This window comes from Phocoena phocoena, chromosome 4 (genome assembly GCF_963924675.1).
Source record: "Phocoena phocoena chromosome 4, mPhoPho1.1, whole genome shotgun sequence".
Lineage (NCBI taxonomy): Eukaryota > Metazoa > Chordata > Mammalia > Artiodactyla > Phocoenidae > Phocoena > Phocoena phocoena.
This window is the reverse complement of record NC_089222.1, coordinates 31,456,159-31,477,666: the sequence shown is the minus strand read 5'-3', so window position 1 is coordinate 31,477,666 and position 21,508 is coordinate 31,456,159. Positions and strand designations below refer to the sequence as shown.

Below are 21,508 nucleotides of genomic sequence, written 5' to 3'. Positions count from 1 at the left end.
TACTCCTTTAGAGGAACTGAGGATATTCCCTTTTCCGATTTGCTTTTTAAGAGTAAATTCAGAACATTTTCCCTTGAAATAGTTCAACAAAGAACAAACATCAACTACCGCTGGTTGGACTGAACTCTGGTTACAGATTCTTGGTGTATGAGGAGACGGACTATGTCCTTTACTCACCATTATGTCCCTAGTATTTAATACTGTGCCCAGTATAGAGTAGGCTCCCAATAAATACAAGCAGAATAACAAATGCCGCAAAGCATTTGTTCATTTCCTGATGGAGAGTTAACAGGCATCTACCTCTCACATGGAACCTGCCGCATGGACTCTTCCCTGCTTCACTGTCAACCCCTAGTCTGCTCTCCATTCACCAGCGTGAGGGATCCGTTTCCACAGTAATCTTAGCATGTCATTCTTCTGCACAAAACCCATCCAAGTTTTACCATGACACGATAAAATCACAAGTCCTTACCATGGCACGATCTAGCTCCCCATGTGTCTCTCTGATCTCATCTCTAACAACTCTCTCTCTAGACCACTACATATATTCTAGTTACGTGCTCTTTTTACTGCTCCCTGAATAAATCAAACAAACTGTTGCCTTCAAACCTCTGTACTTGCGGTTCCCTCCTCTGCCTGCAGTGTTCTCCCCTCCCCCTTCCCCCCACTGTTTAATCTCTCACTTCATTTGGATCTCTGTTCAGTGTCCTCAGAGAGGTCTTCTTCCCGGTGTTATCTAAAACAGCATCCCACCCCTCCCCCCGTCACTCATCATTTGTTTTCCTCGTTGCACTTATTGCTGTGTGACGTTACTGCTTTCCTTGTCTGTCTGCCCCGCAAAGCTCCACAAAGGCACGAGGTCTTTTTCCGTTTTATTTACTGCTGTTTCCCTACCACCTAGAACAGTGCCTAGCACATAGTAAAAGTACTCAGTAAATATTTGTTGACGTAATGTATGAATAACTACATAAGTTATTCCCAGGAAATCCTGACTTCTGCCTCCAACTGCTAATCAGAGGACCTAATGAGACAGATCTAAGTACAAAAAGCTAATAATGTAGATAAATTCTATATAGATCCTGACTGATTGGCTTCAATCAGTCTGGCCTCAGCCTTCCTACTTCAATGTTGAATATTCTGGCCAACTCTCAGGACACCAGAAGACCATATACAACACAGTAGTATAAGGAGTATAATGTTTGCACGGTGGCAATATTCAATACTGTGTCTACTGATAAGCAGAAGATATCCAAGAAAAGAAGAGTTCACTGTACCAGGAGATACTGGAGAAGAGTGCTTAGAGAAGAACTAGGATCAAGTCTTAAACTGAATTTAGAAAAACTAAGGAGGAAAAGACACTATTGGGGGGGCTTCCCTGGTGGCGCAGTGGTTGAGAGTCCACCTGCTGATGCAGGGAACACGGGTTCATGCCCCGGTCCGGGAAGATCCCACATGCCGCGGAGCTTGCGCGTCCGGAGCCTGTGCTCCGCAACGGGAGAGGCTACAGCAGAGACAGGCCCGCATACTGCAAAAAAAAAAAAAAAAAGACACTATTGGGAAAGTAAACGGTTGAAAGACTTTTGCAAGGGGAAATAAACATGGCAAAGTCAAAGTTACACAAAGCTAAAAATACAGAGCAGTGGAAAGTAAGGGTGGATGAGTTTGGTGGAGCCAAATTATGAAAAGCTTTGAATACCAAGATGCAGACTCTGATCTTGGAATAACTGATGTTTGAAAACAATATCTTAGAAATTCTTCATCAGGTGCTGAAGGGACCCGGGCCTGTGATGTAGAGGTGAGCCTAGAGACTGTTAAACTGACCTGATGTTTAGCACTCCCAAAACTCAAGTAATAAACAGGTTGGCTTGCATGATAAAGTGAAGAATGGAAAGAATGGAAAGAAATTATTAGATCCAATAATCATTTTGAAAGAACAACTCATTGCATTTGGAGACTAGACACTGGTAATAAAAGAGAAGGGGTGAATCAAAGATAATGCATGTAATCTTATGTAATCTTATGGGATGGCTATTTTCATTTAACAGAAGTTTAAAAACTTTTAAGTGTTTTGCTTTACATTATTAAGATACAACATGTAAAAAGCGTAGGAGAGGGACTGGGAGCAAATTAACTATATACAAGCTGCTGATTTTTTTTTTTTTTAACTAAGAATTGGTAAGTTAATTCTAAATGTTAAAGAGATGGTTAGTGTTTTGTGACTATATTTTATCCTGAAATACTGTAACTATTACCAAAGACTAATTATAGTCTGAACAATATGTGCACTTTATTTAGACTACAGTGTGTCAGAATGTAATGTCTCTCCAAAGAAGGAGTACTGGGCTTCCCTGGTGGCGCAGTGGTTGAGAGTCTGCCTGCCGATGCAGGGGACACAGGTCGTGCCCCGGTCCGGGAAGATCCCACAGGCCGCGGAGCGGCTGGACCCGTGAGCCATGGCCGCTGAGCCTGCGCATCCGGAGCCTGTGCTCCGCAACGGGAGAGGCCACAACAGTGAGAGGCCCGTGTACCGCAAAAAAAAAAAGATGGAGTACTTTTTCTGGACCACACACTTTACTGTAACACAAGAAATACAGTACAGGTTTCCCCTGCTATCTGGAAGTAGAGTTTTATGAAAACTTTCATAAGCCAAAGTGGCACAAAGAAGCAGTTACCTTAGGACACATTTTGCTAATGGATGCACGTAAGTTGAGATAAAGCACAGATGCTCACAGAGACAGTTCACACTGGCTTGATGCTGAGATGTTGAGTGTAGTTCCAGGGGAAGGAGCTGGGGGTGCCATTCTCAATGCTTGGAGTGCATGCTGTCCTCTACAACAGCTCGTTGCAAAACAAAGGCTGAACACTAGTTTTGCTTTTCACCCTTTTTTTTTTTTTTTTTTTTTTTTGCGGTACGCGGGCCTCTCACTGCTGTGGCCTCTCCCGCCGCGGAGCACAGGCTCCGGACGCGCAGGCTCAGCGGCCATGGCTCACGGGCCCAGCCGCTCCGCGGCATGTGGGATCTTCCCGGACTGGGGCACGAACCCGCGTCCCCTGCATCGGCAGGTGGACTCTCAACCACTGCGCCACCAGGGAAGCCCCACCCTTTTTTTTATAAAAGCGAAAATCCTCTTTGGATTTCTTTCAGTTAGCAAAAACAGGTACCAACATAGGTCTTTCAAAGAAGCAAAGTGGCATTAAGCAAACTTTCAAAAAGCAGGGGATACCTGTTTTGTGATGGAAAGTCATACTTTCTATGGAAATATATATAAATTACATTTGCCCTATCTCCACTGGATTGGAAATTCCTTGAGAATGAGGGTCACATTTCTTTGTAAGTTTTCTTAAATGTCCATTACAATAACAGATACATATTGACATTTACTTGGCAAATACCATGAACTATACTAAGGCAGAGCTTAGAGGAAGAACTGGGACTTCAAGGTTAACAAAAGCAGGGAAAGGAATTAAAACTCCAAAAAAGCTACACAGAAGTATGTGGGTGGGGGAACAGGAGGCAGTTCCTCAGGCTAGAATGTAAGATGCAAGGAAGCGAACAGAGGGTGAGGCTGGGGGTGGAAGCAGGGGTCAGACCATGAGGTCCCTAGGCCGTGCTAAAGTGTAAGTCTGACTTTATTCTTACATATAAATGAAGCTCAGAATAAACCACAGAAGTTCTCTTACTGTATATAATTATGGACAGTAAGCTGCTATCTCTAACGCCAAGCACAATGGCTGGTCAAATACATGCTGACGAAATGCGAAAAGGAAAAGCAGTTCTGGACATACTGAATTTGAAGACTGTGTATCCAGGCAGAGATGTCTATTAGTTAACTGGATATGTGGAACTGGAGCTTAGGAGAAAGGTCTAGGCGGGAGGTAAAGTATGCAAGCCACCAGGAAATAGCTCACTAGGAAAAGGCAAGGGCTAAGGAGATAATAACCTGAGATAAAACCCATAGATCTGTGCCTGACACACAGAAAGCTCTCAAACGTGTGCTATCATTTTAAGCAAGCGGTGACCCAAAGGGTAAATGGCAGCAAAGGAGATTCCTACTTCACAGAAGAAGAGGACTGAAAAGACTGGTGACTGACTGTAGCCGCGCTCCTGAGTGCCTACCCTACCCACAGGCATCCAGGGTTGGAAACACGGTGCAGAAGAAGAGGGATTACTGAGGGCAGTGAGTGGCACGTGTCAGTTCCAGGGAGGCAGAAAGCAGAAAAAAGCTGAGACTATCTGAACCACAACATACCTTTTTTTTTTGAGGGCAGAGACTGTAACCTAACTTTATAAAATAATTCTTTATTGCTTCTTTCAGAGCGTAGCCACCATGAAACCGTTTAATAAACATTTCTAAATTAGTAAAATAAGTCTTAGAGGATGATCAGCCTATGAAAATTTGCTAATATAATACCATTTGGGAGAAAACATCTTTAAATAAAAAGTCATACAATAGGTCATGGATAAAGAAGCCAAATGAGGCAATACATGTGAAAACATTTCCCATAACATGGAGTATTTAAAAAATGTAATTTTACAGTTAGAAAAAGTATAATTCAGAGTAACTGTAAGAAATAATCCAGTGGGACACAAAGGAGACACTTATATAACAACTTCAGATTTCTTTTTCTTCAGAAGTTAAGGCATCCTGAACATCTAAGCTGGCTGGTGAAACTGCATAGATTTTATGGCTAGCATGAGACTACACTTGCTTAGTTTGGGTCCATAATAATTTGTATTTGAAAAGACATGATTTTGCATTACTTTCTTCTCATATCTTAGTGAGGTACTTCCAGCAGGTATTATCAGAGAGGTAGGTTAAGTGCTCAAGTCACACATTTAATCACTAATAGAACCAAGTCTTTTGGTTCCATATCCTGTATTCTTTCCACTGTATCATTTTGCTGATCCTCTAAAAGTTAACTGCTAACTTCCTCACTGCTGTGGGGGTTCATAAGAACTACTTACATCACTTACATAAACCCACCCCTCCAACTAGTATAGCTTTGATACGAATTGCGAAAGTTTACCTGGGGTAGAAGGAAGCCTAGGAAAGGAAATGACTTGTGATTCTAGTGGAGTTTTAGAGCTGTCTATAATTCCTAAAATGGAATGATTTCTACCGGGAGAAGAGGTAAAATAATTAACATTCCTCACTGACTTCTACTGGATTTCCCTTTGGACATAAGATCCAGTGAGAGTAGGTAGTTTCTTTCTTTCTTTACTTTTTTTTAAATTAGAAAAGTTTCAAACATACACAAAAGTATAATGATATATACCATTATACCACCTCATGTACCATCTGAGTTTCAACAGTTTTCAATATTCTACTATTTTTGTTAGATCTGATAACTTGCTCTGCTTTTTTCCCTGAAGTATCAACATTTAAAGCAAATTCTGAGACATATCATGTTACCAACACATACTTTAGTATATATGTCTAAAAGATAAGGATTTTTAGAATTTGTAATCACAATACTATTACACACCTAACAAAATGAACAGTAATTTCTTAATATCATCGAATACCCAAGGCATATTCAAATGTCCTCAGTGGTCTTAAAACTGTCCTTTTGCAGATAATTTGTTCAAACTAGGATCCAAACAGGGTCCAAACATTGCATCTGGCTGATGACTTGTAAGTCTCTTTTAATCTAAAACTGCCCTGCCCTCTTTGTACACCTTATCTGTTAAAGAAATGGATCATTTGTCCTGTAAATGTGTCTGCATTTGGGATTTGGGTGATTGCATAGCAGACTGTTAAGATGGCTACAGCACTACATCGATCGTTCTATGTTCACACCAAAAATTCTACTGGCTCAATGACACCCTGAAGCAAATCAGAAAAAAAGCAACACTTCCTCCTCAAGGTACTTTATTGCTCTTTGCCCCTCAAATAATTGTTATCACAAATATAAAAATCTCTGATAACGAAGAATGAATGAAAACCTCCCAGAGTTGTGCAATGTACAACCTGTACAAGCGTATGTTGCAGCCTGGATTGAGAGTTCTTGGTGAGATAACTTCCCACAAGTAAGAAAAAGTGGGTGGGAGTTCTTTTGGACAAAACTGGATTATTTCAGTCTTTACACTTGAAAGGCATAGAGAGAACATCAGTTTTCAACACTATCATTATCCTTTGACAGTGATGAACTTGACAGGCTTTTCATACCTTCAAACTGTGTGGCACCAAGCATCTGGACTAAGAAAAAAACTCAAGGTTAAGGCTTTTGGCAAAGGATTAACTTTTTAAAAAAATTTAAATGGTCTCCAATGCTATGTTCATGTGGAAACCATCTTGATTTTATCCTTTTCATAATTATGACAAAATAGTTGGACTTTTTCACAGACAATAACAACTATCAAAATGTGTTTAGTCTGCCACTTCTAAAAAATTCATCCAGTGATTGGTTCTAAATTTCTCATAATTTGGCTTACAATGAAATGATCATAGGTATGCTGAGAACAAAGTTTTACACTGTCAAGTCTTTTGTGCAAATTGAAAACTACTGTCAGTGGATACAAAAGAGGGCATATTAGCAAAGGTTTGGAACTCTACCAGCTGCTGGAAAGTTTAATAGTTTTAGGACTAGGATAACTGAATTTAAATGGTTTGTGACTTAATTATAATTTGGAGCAAGTAGCAAATGAATTCCTACTAAGTAAGTGCCATGCTAGGTATGAATGTTTCTTAAAAGTTAAAAAATAATACAACCTATGCAAAGAAAAATATCTTCAAGATGTAGACTAACAACAAATAATTTTAAAATGTGAGACCCAACTCATTTAATATGTATTAGGAATTCACAAAAAGATGCATTAAGTCAAAATGCTTTCTAAACTATTAATTCAGTAGTTAAACCAGTGTGAGATCTTTGGTTAAAACTTGGAATGACAGTTCCTTTTTGACTTATGCTCACTACTGCATCCCCAATGTTTAGGTAGAACAGTGTGTCCAGAGCACAGCAAGTGCCCAGTATATATTTACTGAATGCATGAATAGATATTTAAATCTGGAATCTACCATACAAGTTAAGGTGTAAGTTACTTAAGGGCAGTATTTCTTAAAATACTTAAAAGTATTAATACTTTAATACTTTAAAGTATTTCTTAAAAGCAGCTTTATATATCAAAAATAATATTAACAGATAATTTTGTTGGCACTAAACTAAATGAAGGCCTCATGAAAGACAGGTAGATCTCATAAGGCCTAAACATTTCTAAGAATACTGGACTGACCTGGAAATGTGTGAAGTAACAGGAATTCTCATTTACCTCCTGTAGGATGGCAAATTGGTATAAACACTTTGGAGATTAACTTGGCACTATGCAGTAAATTTGATGATATACATACTCTATGACTCAGCTGTTTCACTCCTAGGTAAATAAATGATCTAGAAACACACCTACAACCAAGGTGGTATGAAGCAGAAGTAGTAGCAGAACTAGAGGGGCAAAGGGAAGACTTCCAGTTTCTGGTGTGGCACCTAAGGATCTTGGAAAAAGCTCACAACAAGGAAAAAGCTAAAAAAAACCCTGAAAATCTACAACTCTTTTTAGATCTATTGAAGGACTAAGGTCACAGAGAAAACTGCCTCCCCCCCCCCCCCCCCCCCCCGAACTGGACAGACAGATTAGCAGATATAGAGAATCACACCCTACTAGAGCAGAAGCCCAGGAGCAAAAGACTGGATAACAGCACCAGGTAGAAAATCGTAAACTGTAACTGATAAATTGCTGGAGGTTCAGTGTAGATGAGTTTGAGAGTTTAAAACTCTAGGGGAAGTTTTCTGGTCTCGCACGTAAGAAGCAGAAGTCATGATTCTGCCATAATAAGTCAAAAACTGAGCAAACTGAAACATCAATAATTCTTCTTAGATCCATCAGAGAAATGAACTCACAGGGCAAACTACTGCCCCCCACACTGCAGATACAGACAGGTAGATACAGAGAATCACAACTTATCAGAGCAGAAACCCCTGAGCAGAAACTTCCACAGGAACCAGTACCAGGGTAGGAAAAACTGAACTGTAATTGATGAACTGCTAGAGGCTCAGTGTGTACAAGTCTGAGAGTTTAAAACTCCAGCGGAGCCTGAACATTTTTTGTGAGTTTTATCTTGTGGTGCTCTACAAGGTTCTCACAGTGAATGGTGGAGAAAACTCCCCTTGGGCTTCTGGAAGGGGAGACGAAAAGCAGCCACTTTAAACTATGCCAGGGCATTCTGTTCTTAACAAGCCTGCCCTCAAGGATAAACTATCATAACTTATTAGGGTTTTTATCAGTGTTTAACCAACATGGAGGAAGGGAAAAATCCAACTCCAACCTCTCCAGCCATCAGGTCACACTAAAGGCTGGGAAAGAACCGAAAGGCACTTGTGAAGTTCACAGCCCAAAGCCAACAGGCTCACAAAAAGATTGAGACCTACTCATAGAATTATAGAATGCTTCCTGTCCCCCACATCTCACCACCACACCACCAATGGCCTACTTAATGGAATTCCTTTCACTCAGAATATCATGTCCCGCTTTTCCAACAAAAAATTACAAGGGATACTAAAAGGCAAGAAACACAGTTTGAAGAGAAAGAACAAGCATCAGAACCATCCTCAGATTCGGCAGGGAGGTCAGGGTTATCAGGTCAGAAACTTAAAACAACTCTGATTAATACGATAAGGACTCAGAATGAATAAAGAAGACAATATGCAAGAACGTAGGTAAAGTAAACAGAGAGGTGGAAAATCTAAGAAAGAATTAAAAAGAAATGCTACAGATCAAAAACATAAACAGAAATGAAACATGCCTTTGATGGGCGCATTAGTAGACCGGACACAGCTGAGTAAAGAATCGCTGAGCTTGAAGATATGTCAATAGAAACCTCCAAAACTGAAAAGCAAAAGAGTGGAACAAAACAAAACCCAATATACCCAAGAACTGTAGAACAACTAAAACAGAAAGGTGTAGCATGTGTGTAGTGGGAGTACCAGAAGGAGAAGAAAGAGAGAAGGGAACAGAAGCAGTATTTGAAGAAATGACTGAGAATTTCCCACTGTTAATGTAGGACAAAAAACCACAAATCCAGGAAGATGAGAGAGCACCAAGCAGGAAAATGCCAAAAAACATGAAACCTAAGCATATCATATTTAAACTGTAGAAAATCAAAGATTAAAAAAAAATTATCTTGAAAGAAGCCAGAGGGAAAAAAACACCTTACCTTTACAGGAACAAAGATAAGAATTACACCTGACTCTCCTCAGAAACCAGACAAGCAAGAAGAGAGTGAAGTAAAATATTTAATGTATTGAGGAGAAACCCCCCCCCACCGCACCAACCTAGAATCCTGTACCCTGCAAAATTATCCTTCAAAAGTGAAGGAGAGAAGTGATGTCAGCAAGATGGCAGAACAGGAAGCCTGCCCTGGGTCTGCCTGCCGCCATGGAGACTTAACATTAACAAACAGACCAAATGCCTCTCTGAGAAATCCAGAAAACAGTTAAAAGGTTCCTGCAACAAAGGCAAGGGTGAAGCCAACAACATCAAAGCCCACTAAGAAAATTCATTACACTGTCCACTCTCTTACACCAGAACCTCTCTCCCCTGGGAGGTAACCCCCAACTCCTGTGTTCTACCTGGTAAGGGAAAGGTATAGAATGTATGCCCAATGTCAGAATTTTAGACGGGCTGCCCAAGGGAGCGGTTTCTATCTTGATGTATCCAAGTACTGACAAGAATGGGGTGCCAGACTGGGGGTCTCTGAGAACAAAGATGATAAACTATGCACTAGGGTCTGCAGTACTACAGACACACACTAGATAGAAGCTCCAGTATCACAATTTACTACAGCTCCAGAGAGGCTATAGTCTTACATGCAGACACTGGGGGAGTTCCTGAGTAGACCCTATCCTTCCTCACTTGAATACTTAACTATAAGGCTACCACAATCACAATATGGAATTGGTGAAAAACATACAGATAAATGGGGCAGAATAAAAAGCCCAGAAATAAAGCCACATAAATATAGTCAACTGCTCTTTGGCAACAGAGCAAGAGAGAAAGGATAATCTTTTTAAAAATGGTGCCAGAACAACGAGGCATACCAAAAAATTCATCTAGATAAAAGAGAATGTTATCAGGAACTTCCCTGGTGGTGCAGTGGTTAAGAATCCACCTGCCGGGCTTCCCTGGTGGTGCAGTGGTTGAGAGTCCGCCTGCTGATGCAGGGGACACAGGTTCGTGCCCCAGTCTGGGAAGATCCCACATGCCGTGAAGCGGCTGGGCCCGTGAGCCATGGCTGTGGAGCCTGTGCTCCGCAATGTGAGAGGCCACAACAGTGAGAGGCCCGTGTTCCGCAAAAAAAAAAAAAAGAATCCACCTGCCAATGCAGGGGACACAGGTTCGATCCCTGGTCCAGGAAGATCCCACATTCCGTGGAACAACTAAGCCCGTGCGCCACAACTACTGAGCCTGAGCTCTAGAGCCCACGAGCCACAACTACTGAGTCCATGTGCCACAACTACTAAAGCCCACATGCCACAACTACTGAAGCCCGTGCACCTAGAGCCCATGCTCTGCAACAAGAGAAGCCACGGCAATGAGAAGTCCGTGCACCGCAACGAAGAGTAGCCCCCACTCGCCGCAGCTAGAGAAAGCCAGCACGCAGCAACAAAGACCCAACACAGCCAAAAATAAATAAATAAAATTTTAAAAATTCACCTTTAAAAAAAAAAGAGAGAACTTTATCATTGTGATAAATGGCATTTTTTCATTTTTCTGATACTGAATATAGTTCCCTGCTGCTATGAACACTGAGGTACATGTACCTTTTTGAATTAGTCTTCGTCTATTCTGGATATATGCCCAGGAGTGGGATTGCTGGATCATATGGTAGCTCTATTTTTAGTTTTTTAAGGAATCTCCATACTGTTTTCCATAGTGGTTGTACCAATTTATCTTCCCACCAACAGTGTAGGAGGATTCCTTTTTCTCCCCTGCCAGCATTTATTATTTGTAGACTTTTTGATGATAGCCATTCTGATTGGTGTGAGGTGATAACTCATTGTGGTTTTGATTTGCATTTCTCTAATAATCAGCAATGCTGAGCATCTTTTCATGTGCCTGTTGGTCATCTGTTACATCTTCTTTGGAGAAATGTCTATTTAGGTCTTCTGCCCATTTTTTCATTGGATAAATGGCATTTTTGAAAATCATACAACTAACATCATACTCAATGGTGAAAAACTGAAAGCTTTCCTCCTAAGATCTGGAACAAGATAAGGGCACATGATTTCACCACTGCTATTCAACACTGTACTGGAGGTTCTACCCAGAGTAATTCACAATGAAAGGAAATAAAAGGAATCCAAAATAGTAAAGGAAAAAGTAAAACTATGTATATTCGCAGATGACATGATCCTATGTATAGAAAATCCCAATGAATCCACAAGAAACCTACTACAGCTAATAAATTCAGCTAAGTTGCAGGTTACAAAATCAACATATCAGTTGGGTTTCTATACACCAGCAATATACAACCCAAAAAGAAAATTAAGAAATTAATTCCATTTGCAATAGCATCTAAAAGAATAAAATACGTAGGAAAAAATCTATTAACAAAGGAGGTGATAAGACTTATATACTCAAAACTGTAAGACATTGATGGAAGACACTAAAGAAGACCTAAATAAATAGAAAGACATCCCATTTTCATGGATTGGAAGATGTAATATTGTTAAAGTTTCAATCCTACCCTAAGCAATCTACAAGTTCAACATAAACCCTGTCAAAATTCCTAGAGCCTTTTTTGCAGAAATGGAAAACTCAAACCTCAAATTCAGATGGAATTCGCAAGGGATCCTAAATAGCCAAAACAATCTTGGAAAATAAAGAACAAAGTTGGAAAACTCATACTTCCCAATTTCAAAATGTAGTGCAAATCCAGAGTAATCAAAACAGTGTGGTACTGGCATAAGGACAGACATAGAGATTAATGGAACAGATTTGAGAGTCTAGAAATAAACCCATTCATCTATGGCCAATATTTTTGACAAGGGTAAAAGACCATTCAAAGAAGGAAGAATAGTCATTTCAACAAATGGTGCTCAGACAATTGCATTTCCACATGCAAAAGAATAAAGTTGGAGCCCTACCTCACACTATATATAAAAATTAACTCAAAACTGATCGAAGACCTAGTATGGGCTAAAACCATAAAACTCTTAAAAGAAAACATAGGGGTAAATCTTTACGAGCTTCGAATTGGCAATGTATTCTTTTTTTAATTTAATTTTTTTTTAATATACAGCAGGTTCTTATTATCTATTTTATGGCAATGTCTTTTTTTTTTTTAACAGATCTTTATTGGAGTGTAATTGCTTCACAATACTGTGTTAGTTTCTGTTGCACAACAAAGCGAATCAGCCATATGCAGACACATGTCCCCATATCACCTCCCTCTTGAGCCTCCCTCCCACCCTCCCTATCCCACCCCTCTAGGTCATCACACAGCACTGAGCTGATCTCCCTGTGCTATGCTGCTGCTTCCCACCAGCCAACTATGTTACATTTGGTAGTGTACATATGTCGATGCTACTCTCACTTTGCCCCAGCTTTCCCCTCCCACCCCGTGTCAGGTCCATTTTCTATGTCTGTCTCTTTATTCCTGCCCTGCAACTAGGTTCATCAGTACCATGTTTTTTGGGGTTTTTTTAGATTCCATATATATGTGTTAACACAGGGTATTTGTTTTCTCTTTCTGACTTACTTCACTCTGTATGACAGACTCTAGGTCCATCCACCTCACTACAAATAACTCAATTTCGTTTCTTTTTATGGCTGAGTAATATTCCACTGTATATATGAGCCACATCTTCTTTATCCATTCATCTGTCGATGGATACTTAGGTTGCCTCCATGTCCTGGCTACTGTAAATAGTGCTGCAATGAACATCGTGGTCCATGTCTCTTTTTGAATTATGGTTTTCTCAGGGTATATGCCCAGTAGTGGGATTGCTGGGTCATAAGGTAGTTCTATTTTTAGTTTTTTAAGGAACCTCCATACTGTTTTCCACTGTTCACAGCCATTGCACTGTTTTACATTCCCAGCGACAATGCACAAGGGTTCTTCTTCCACACCATTGTCAATGTTCTTTGAAGCAAAAAATCTTTTATGATGAAGTCCAAATTCTCTATTCTTTTTTTGTTCATGCTCTTGGTGTCATAATTAAGAATACACTGTGGAACAGTATGGCAGTTTCTCAAAAAGTTAAACACAGAATTGCCATATGATCCAGCAATACCTCCCTTAGGTACTTACTCAAAAAATGAATGCAGGAACTCAAATATACTTTTACACCACTTTTCAGTGTTATTCACAATGGCCAAAAGGTAGAAGTATCTCAAGTGTCCATCAGCAGATAAATGGATATACAAAATGTGGTAAATTCATACAATGGAATATTATTCGGTCATAAAAAGCAATGAAGTTCTGATACATGCTACAACATGGGTAATCCTTGAAACATTATGCTAAATGATATAAACTAGACACAAAAGGACAGATATTGTATGATTCCACTTACAAGAAATATCTAGAATAGGCAAATTTGTAGTGACAGAAAGTAGACTAGAGGTTATCAGAGACTGGTGGGAGGTGGGAATAGGAATTGTTTCAGAGATACAGAGTTTCCAGAATGATGAAAAACTTTTAGAAATAGATAGTGGTGATATCTGCAAAAACATTGTGAATGTAATTAATACCATTGAATTGTACCCTTAAGATGGTTAAAATGACAAATTTTATGTTATATACATACTTTACCAGAATAAGAAGAAATATTAAAAAAAAGAATCTGAACATAGAGTTACACCATTCCCAAAAATTAACTCAAAATGGATTATAGACCTAAATGGAAAATGCAAAACTCTAAAACTTCTAGAACGTAACATAGACAATGTAGGTGACCTTGAATTTGACAGTGAGTTTTTAGGTACAACACCAGAAGAATGAACCATGAAAGAAAAAAAGCCGATAGGAGGGACTTCCATTAAAATTAAAAACTTCTTCTTTGAGAAAGACATTGTTAGAGAATGAAAAAACAAGCCACACACTGGGAAAAAATGTTTGCAAAATACATATCGGATAAAGGCTTGGTATCCAAAATATACAAAGAATTCTTAAAACTCAAATAAGAAAGCAACCTGTCTTAGTCCATTTGGGCTGCCATAACAGATACCACAGACTGGGTGGTTTGAACAACAAACATTTACTCCCCACAGTTCTGAAGGCTAGGAAATCCAAGATTAAGGGCTTGGCCAATTTGGTTCCTGGTGATCGCTCTCTTCCTGATGTGCAGATGTCTGCCTTCTTGCTGTATCCTCACATGAGAGAGAGATCATCTCTCTTGTGTCCCTTCAAGTATGAAGGCACTTCATCCCATGCATGAGGGCCTCATCCTCATGACCTAATGACTTCCCAAAGGTCCTACTTCCAAATATCGTCACACTGGGGATTATGGCTCTAACATATGAATCTTGGAGGAATACAAACGTTCAGTCAAGTGTACAACCCAATTAAAACGTGAGTAAAAGATCTCATCAAGAAGATATACAGATGGCAAATACAAATAAGCATATAAAAAGCTGCACGACATTGTATGTATGAGATACCACTACACACCTACTAGAGTGGCTACAATACAAAACACTGACCACACCAAACGCTGGGGAGGATGTACAGCAACAGAACTCTCAGTTATTTCTGGTGGGAAAGCAAAATGGTACAGCTACTTCGGAAGATAGTTTAGCGTTTTCTTACAAAGCCACACAGTGTCTTACCTCATGACCCAGCTATCATGCTCCTTGCTGTTTACCCAAATGTGTTGAAAACTTATGTCTACACAAAAACATGCACACAAAAGTTTACTGCAGCTTGATTCTTAACAGCCAAAACCTGGAAGCAACTAAGATGTCCTTCAATAGACAATATGGAATAAACATACTTTGGTACAGACATACAATGGAGTATTACTCAGCAACAAAAAGAAATAACCTATCAAGCTACAAAAAGTCACGGAGGAGCCTTAAATGCATATTTGCTATTCCAACTATATGACAGTCTGCAACAGGTAGAACTATAGAGACAGTAAAAGATCAGTGGTTGCCAGTGGTTTGTGGGAAGGAAAGAGAAAGGGATGAATAGATGGGGCACAGGGGATTTTCAGAGCAGTGAAACTATTCTATATGATGTGGTAGATACATGACATTACACATTTGTCAAAATGCACAGAACTGTACAATGCAGAGAGGGAACTCTAATGCAGACTATGTACTTTAGTTAATAATATTTCAATGTTTATTCATCATTTGTAACAAATGTACCACACAAGTGAAAGATGATAATATTAGGAGTATTTTAAGAGGGGAGAGGCATATAAGAGCTCTCTATACTTCCTGCTCAATTTTTCTGTAAACCTAAAACTGCTCTAAAAATAAAATCTATTAAAAAAGAAAAATGTTTTTTAACAAAAGGCAGGGGCACTGTGTTATTCTAAATGTCAATGTCACAAAAGACAAAGGCTGAATAAAAAGTCCAGATTAAAGAAACCCAAAGAAATATGATAACTACATGCAATAAGTGATACTAGATTGGATGCTATACTAGAAGAAAAATTATTATAAAGGAACCTATTGGAACAAATGACAAAACTAGAAAAAGGAATGAATTAGATTAAAATCATCCATCAACAAATTTCCTGAAGTTGGTGACTTAAATGCAGTACCACAAAAGAATCTCCTTATTCTTAAGAAATACACATGAAAATATTTAGACATAAAGGATCATGATGCATATAACTTACTCTCAAATTATTTAGATAAAAAATTTTATATACATACATACGTATGTAGAGAAGGAGAGCAAAAATGATAAAGCAATAGGTTGCCTCCAAAAACTCATGTCCACTTGGAACCTGTGAATGTACCTTATTTGGATATAGGTTCCTTCCAGATGTAATCAAGTTAAAATGAGGTTACAATGGATTTGGGTGTTCTTACAAGAAATGGAAATTTAGACACACATATACACACAGGGTAAAAATCCACGTGAAGATGGAGGCAGAGATTGGAGTTATGCTGCCACAAGTCAAGGAAAGCCAAGGACTGCCAGCAACCACCGGAAACAAGGAAGAGGCAAGGAAGACTCCTTCCCTAGATTAGGAACAAAACAACCCTGCCAACACCTTGAGTTTGTAATTCTAGCTTCTAGAAATATGAGAAAATAAATTTCTATTGTTTTAAGCCACCTAGTTTGTGGTACTTTGTTATAGCAACCCTATGGAAGCTAATATAGTAAGTAATAGGTAAATCTGAGTAAAGGGTATATGGGTGTTTTTGGACAATTCATGCAAAGTTTTTTTGTCCTCTTAACAGACTCTTTCTCAGAACACAAGTTTTTTTAACTTTGAAGCAAAGTTTTTCTAAGTTTGAAATTATTTCCCAAAAGGTTAAAGACAAATACAACCAAGGACTTGAACAGACATTTCTACAAAGAAGATAGACAAATGGCCAATAAGCACATGAAAACACGCTTAACATCATTAATCATTAGGGAGATTCAAAGCAAAACCACAATGAGATACCATGTCACATCCATTAGGGGATGAATATTATCAAAAAAAAAAAAAAAAAACCCAGAAAATGACAGCGTTGGCAAGGATGTAGAAAAACTGGAACTCTTGTGCAGTGCTGGTGGGAATGTAAAATGATGCAGGCACTATGGAAAATGGTATGGTGTTCCTCAAAAAATTAAACAGAGAATTACCATTTAATCCAGCAATTCCACTTCTGGATACATACCCAAAAGAACTGAAAGCAGAGACTCAGACAGATATTTGTACCTCTATGTTTATAGCAGCATTATTCACAATAGCACCCAGGTATCTAGCAACACATGAATGGATAAACAGTATGTGGTATACGCATAGAATATTATGAATATTACTCAGCCTTAAGGAAAGAAATTCTGACACATAATACAACATGGATAAACCTTGAGGACACTATGCTAAGTGAAATAAGCCAATCACTTATTAGTTTACTTACATAACGTACCTATAAAAGTCAAATTCATAGAGATAGAAAGCAGAATGATAGTTGCCATGGGCTGGTGGGAGGGGAAAATGGAGTTATTGTTTACTGTGTGCAGAGTTTCAGTTTGGGAGGGTGGAAAAGTTCTGGAGATGGATGGTGGTGATGACTGCACAACAATATGAATATAGTTAATGTCACTGAACTTTACACTTAAAAATGGTTACAGTAGTAACTTTTATGTTATGTCTATTGTACTACAACAAATACAATAGTTGTATGTATATGTTTAGAGGTACGGTGGCCTTGACAAGCTGATTTTAAATTTACATGGAAATTCAAAGTGTCAAAAATAACTAAAAATTGTTGAAGAGCAAGTTGGGAGGACTAACTCGATCAGATATCAAGACTTACCATAAACCTATAGTAACTGAGGTAGTGTGGTATTGGTATAAGGACGACCAACAAGACCAACAGAAGTCCAGAAACAAACTCACACACACGGACACCTGACTGTGTCAGAGGTGACCAACACTGTGAACAGTGTATTTTATACTTAGCTCTGGGACAACTGGATACCCTTATACAAAATATCAAATTGGAAATAACTTAAATTGGGCCTCCATTTTACATAATCAATTTAGGTAGACTAAATACCCAAACATGAAAGGCAAAACTATAAAGCTTTCAGAAGATAATATAATAATTATGTGACCTTAGAGTACGGAAGAAGTTCTTTTAAAACATGCAAAAACACTACCATAAAAGAACTTTAGGGGACTTCCCTGGTCGTGCAGTGGTTAAGAATCTGCCTGCCAATGCAGGGGACACGGGTTCGATCCCTGGTCCGGGAAGATCCCACATGCCGCAGAGCAACTAAGCCCGTGCACCACAACTACTGAGCCTGCACTCTAGACCCTGCGAGCCACAACTACTGAGGCCACGTGCCACAACTACTGACGCCCGCGCACCTAGATCCCATGCTCCGCAACAAGAGAAGCCACCGCAACGAGAAGCCCGCGCACACCAACAAAGACTAGCCCCTGCTTGCCGCAACTAGAGAAAGCCTGCACACAGCAACAAACACCCAATGCAGCCAAAAATAAATAAATAAATAAATATATATATATTAAAAAAGAACTTTAGTCCTATGAAAACATAAGTGACAAACTAGAAGACAGTTAAGACACAAAAAATCAGTGAAGAACTGATTCACCACACACCACAACTCCAGGGTGGGTTTGTGAGAACATCTGAAGAATTCCTCCTACATGTAAAAAGCAGGGGAGGATAACCCAACAGGAAAATGACATGAAAGGTGCTTCACGGAAGTGAAAATCTAGCTAGTAAATAAAAATATAAACAGGCACTTAACCTCACAGACGAGGAGGGAAATGTAAATTAAAACCACTATGAGCTATCTTTATAAACCCACTGGATTGGCTAAAATTTAAAGGGCTGTCAGTACAAAATATTGGTACATATGTGGGACAACAAGAACTCCTAAACACTATTGATGGGAATATAAACTGGTACCATCATCACTTTGAAAAAAACTTGGTATTATCCAATAAAATTAAAGACATGTATATCCTAAGCCAGCTAATCTACTTCTAGGTATATACTCTAAAGAAATTCATGCTCATATACACCAGGATATATGTACAAGAATGTTCTTAAAAGTATGGTCTGTAATGGCCCCAAACTGGGGAAACAAAACAGAACATTGAATATCGACTATACTTCAATAAAAAATAAAAAACAAAACAAAAAACCCAAATGTCTATTAATAGTAAAATGGATAAATAATATATTTATACAAAGAAATAAAAGTGAATGAACTACATATACATGTAATAAAGTGGGTTAATTTCACCAAAAAAATTGTTAATAAAAGAGGTAAGGGGCTTCCCTGGTGGGGCAGTGGTTGAGAGTCCCCCTGCCGATGCAGGGGACACGGGTTTGTGCCCTGGTCCGAGAAGATCCCACATGCCACGGAGCGGCTGGGCCCGTGAGCCATGGCCGCTGAGCCTGCGCATCTGGAGCCTGTGCTCCGCAACGAGAGAGGCCACAACAGTGAGAGGCCCGCGTACCGCAAAAAAAAAAAAAAAAAAAAAAAAAAAAAAAAAAAGAGGTAAGACCAAAACGCAATTCAAAAATAGGAAAAATTAAACCGTATTGTTTTGGAATCCATACATAGGTGACAAAACTTAAGATAAAGGCAATGAAATGATTGTCATAAGCCAGCATAGTGATTACTTCCAGTGAGGAGGAAAGGATTACAATCTAGAAGGGAACACAGTAGTTTCTGCTGTGATCCTAGTAATGTTCTGTTTCTTGAACTGGATGATTCCAGAAAAATGTCTTATATACTTTTCTGTATACATGTTATACTCCACATTTTTTAAAAAATGTGAAGGTATGGTAAGGATAAACACCATACAGATGAACATGGCTAGAGAAAAACACACAGTTATGCTGATTGGCTCATAACTATGAACCTGAAAGGGAGATTCAGGCTCCCAGGCAATGTTTTATATATCCCTAGTCCATCTGCCCATCTACTCTCCCAGAATAACATTTTATACCTTTCTGTTCTTAAACCTCCAAAATCTCCTCCCCCATCCTCAGCTTTCAGTTGATGATTGTGTTTCCTACTTCACTGAGAACAATGGAAGTAAAGAATATTTCCACAGCCTGACCACCATAAACACTACCAGGATTTTGCACCCACATATTCTACTTTCCCTTAGCTCAACTCTCCATGCTCCTATCTAAGGCCAATCCACCTATTTGTACACCAGATCCCATGCCTTCTTGCCTTCACAAAGACATTATTATAGCAATTCTCCCATCTATCACCTACGTCATCAATTTCCTTCAGCAATATGCTATTATTTCTTAATGAAACTTCCCCTACCAGCTACTACACTATTTCTTTACTCCCCTTTGTAGTTAAGTTTCTTGAAAAAGTTGTCTATAGTTATAGAAGGAGTTTCCTCTCCTTCCATTCTCAAACCCACCACAATCAGGTTTTTGGACGGACCACTCTGTCAAAACTGTACCTCATGGTAATAACTTCTAATGGTCAATTAGTTCTCATCTTACTTATCTATCAGGAACATTTGACACAAGTTATCTATCACTCCTTGCTCCTTAGAGATTTGCATCACTTGGTTTCTGGTAAACCACTCCTGATTTTCCTCTGTATAACTTAGTCACCCCTTCTCAGTCTCCACTGCTGATTCCTCTTCTTCCTTACTCAATGTTGGAATGCCCCAATATGTCTTTAGTATTCTGTCCATCCATACTCATTCTCTTGGTAATCTTATCCAGTCTTATGATTTAAACACATCTTTTTATATCAATACTTCCAGTTCAGACCTCTCTCTTAAACTCCAGACTCATCTAGTGAACATGTGAAATTCCACATGTCCAACACTGATTTCCCAAATTTCCTCCCCAAACCTGCTCCACCATCCTTATTTCTATTTAAGGCAATGCCATCCTTCCAGTCACTGAGACCACAAAATCTGGAGTCATCCTTGTTTCCTCTCCCCATAACTAGTCCATCAATAAATCCAGTACATTCCATCTTACAAATGAAATCTTAGAATCTAAGATTTCTTCACTCCCTCTACTGTTGCCACTCCAGTCCAAGCCACATGCATCTTTCACTTGGATTACTGTGATGGCCCCCATCTGGTCTCTGTTTACACCCCGACCCTCTGCATCCTATTGTTAACATAGCAGCAAGAAAGGCCCACTCAACTTTTAATTAAGATCTTATCTTTTCTCTGCTCAAAATCCTACAACGGCTACTTACCTTACTCAGAAGAAAAGCAAACTATGCATGCCCTTTTTAGCCTAGGACAATATCAGCATCATTTATTTTACTCTTTTTTCCACCCTGGTTTTAGGAAACATAAAAATTAACATACAAAATGGAGCCTAAAAAAGTGATTCCTAAAGCCAGTCCTCAGATTGGTTTATGAATAACTTTCACTTAATCCGCACTGTATGATGATAGCACACTGCATTTTTACGAATGTCGTCATTTATTTTTTAACATGTGATTTTCCTATTTATTTGTTTTTATGTTTTTCATAAAATATGGTTATTATAAATGGTAGGTTTTTTAAACATTTTTTTACTTGGAAAAATAAAAAATTTGCAGAACTAAGTTTTTTTTATTGAAGTATAGGTTACAGAATTAAGTTTTAATGCCTTCTCTACTTCTCCTTTCCACTCTCTATGCATTTTCTCTGCTGAATTAAAAAACAGAACATTTTTACTGGTACAGAAATTGAAAATTCTGGGGACTACTGGCCAAAAAGATTTAGTAAGCATGTACCTACACTAAAAGCTCACCAACCATAAGCAGGAGAAACTACATTGGCTAAAGTTTTAGACCCATGCCCCTCCCCA

The 21,508-nt window shown here is 38.9% G+C and overlaps 1 protein-coding gene across 2 annotated transcripts in view; it reads right to left on the bottom strand.

Moving 5' to 3' along the window:
- Window positions 1-21,508, bottom strand: part of RNF13 (ring finger protein 13) — a 140,511-nt gene that overhangs the window by 7,500 nt on the left and 111,503 nt on the right. The gene's annotated exons all lie outside the window — the stretch shown is intronic.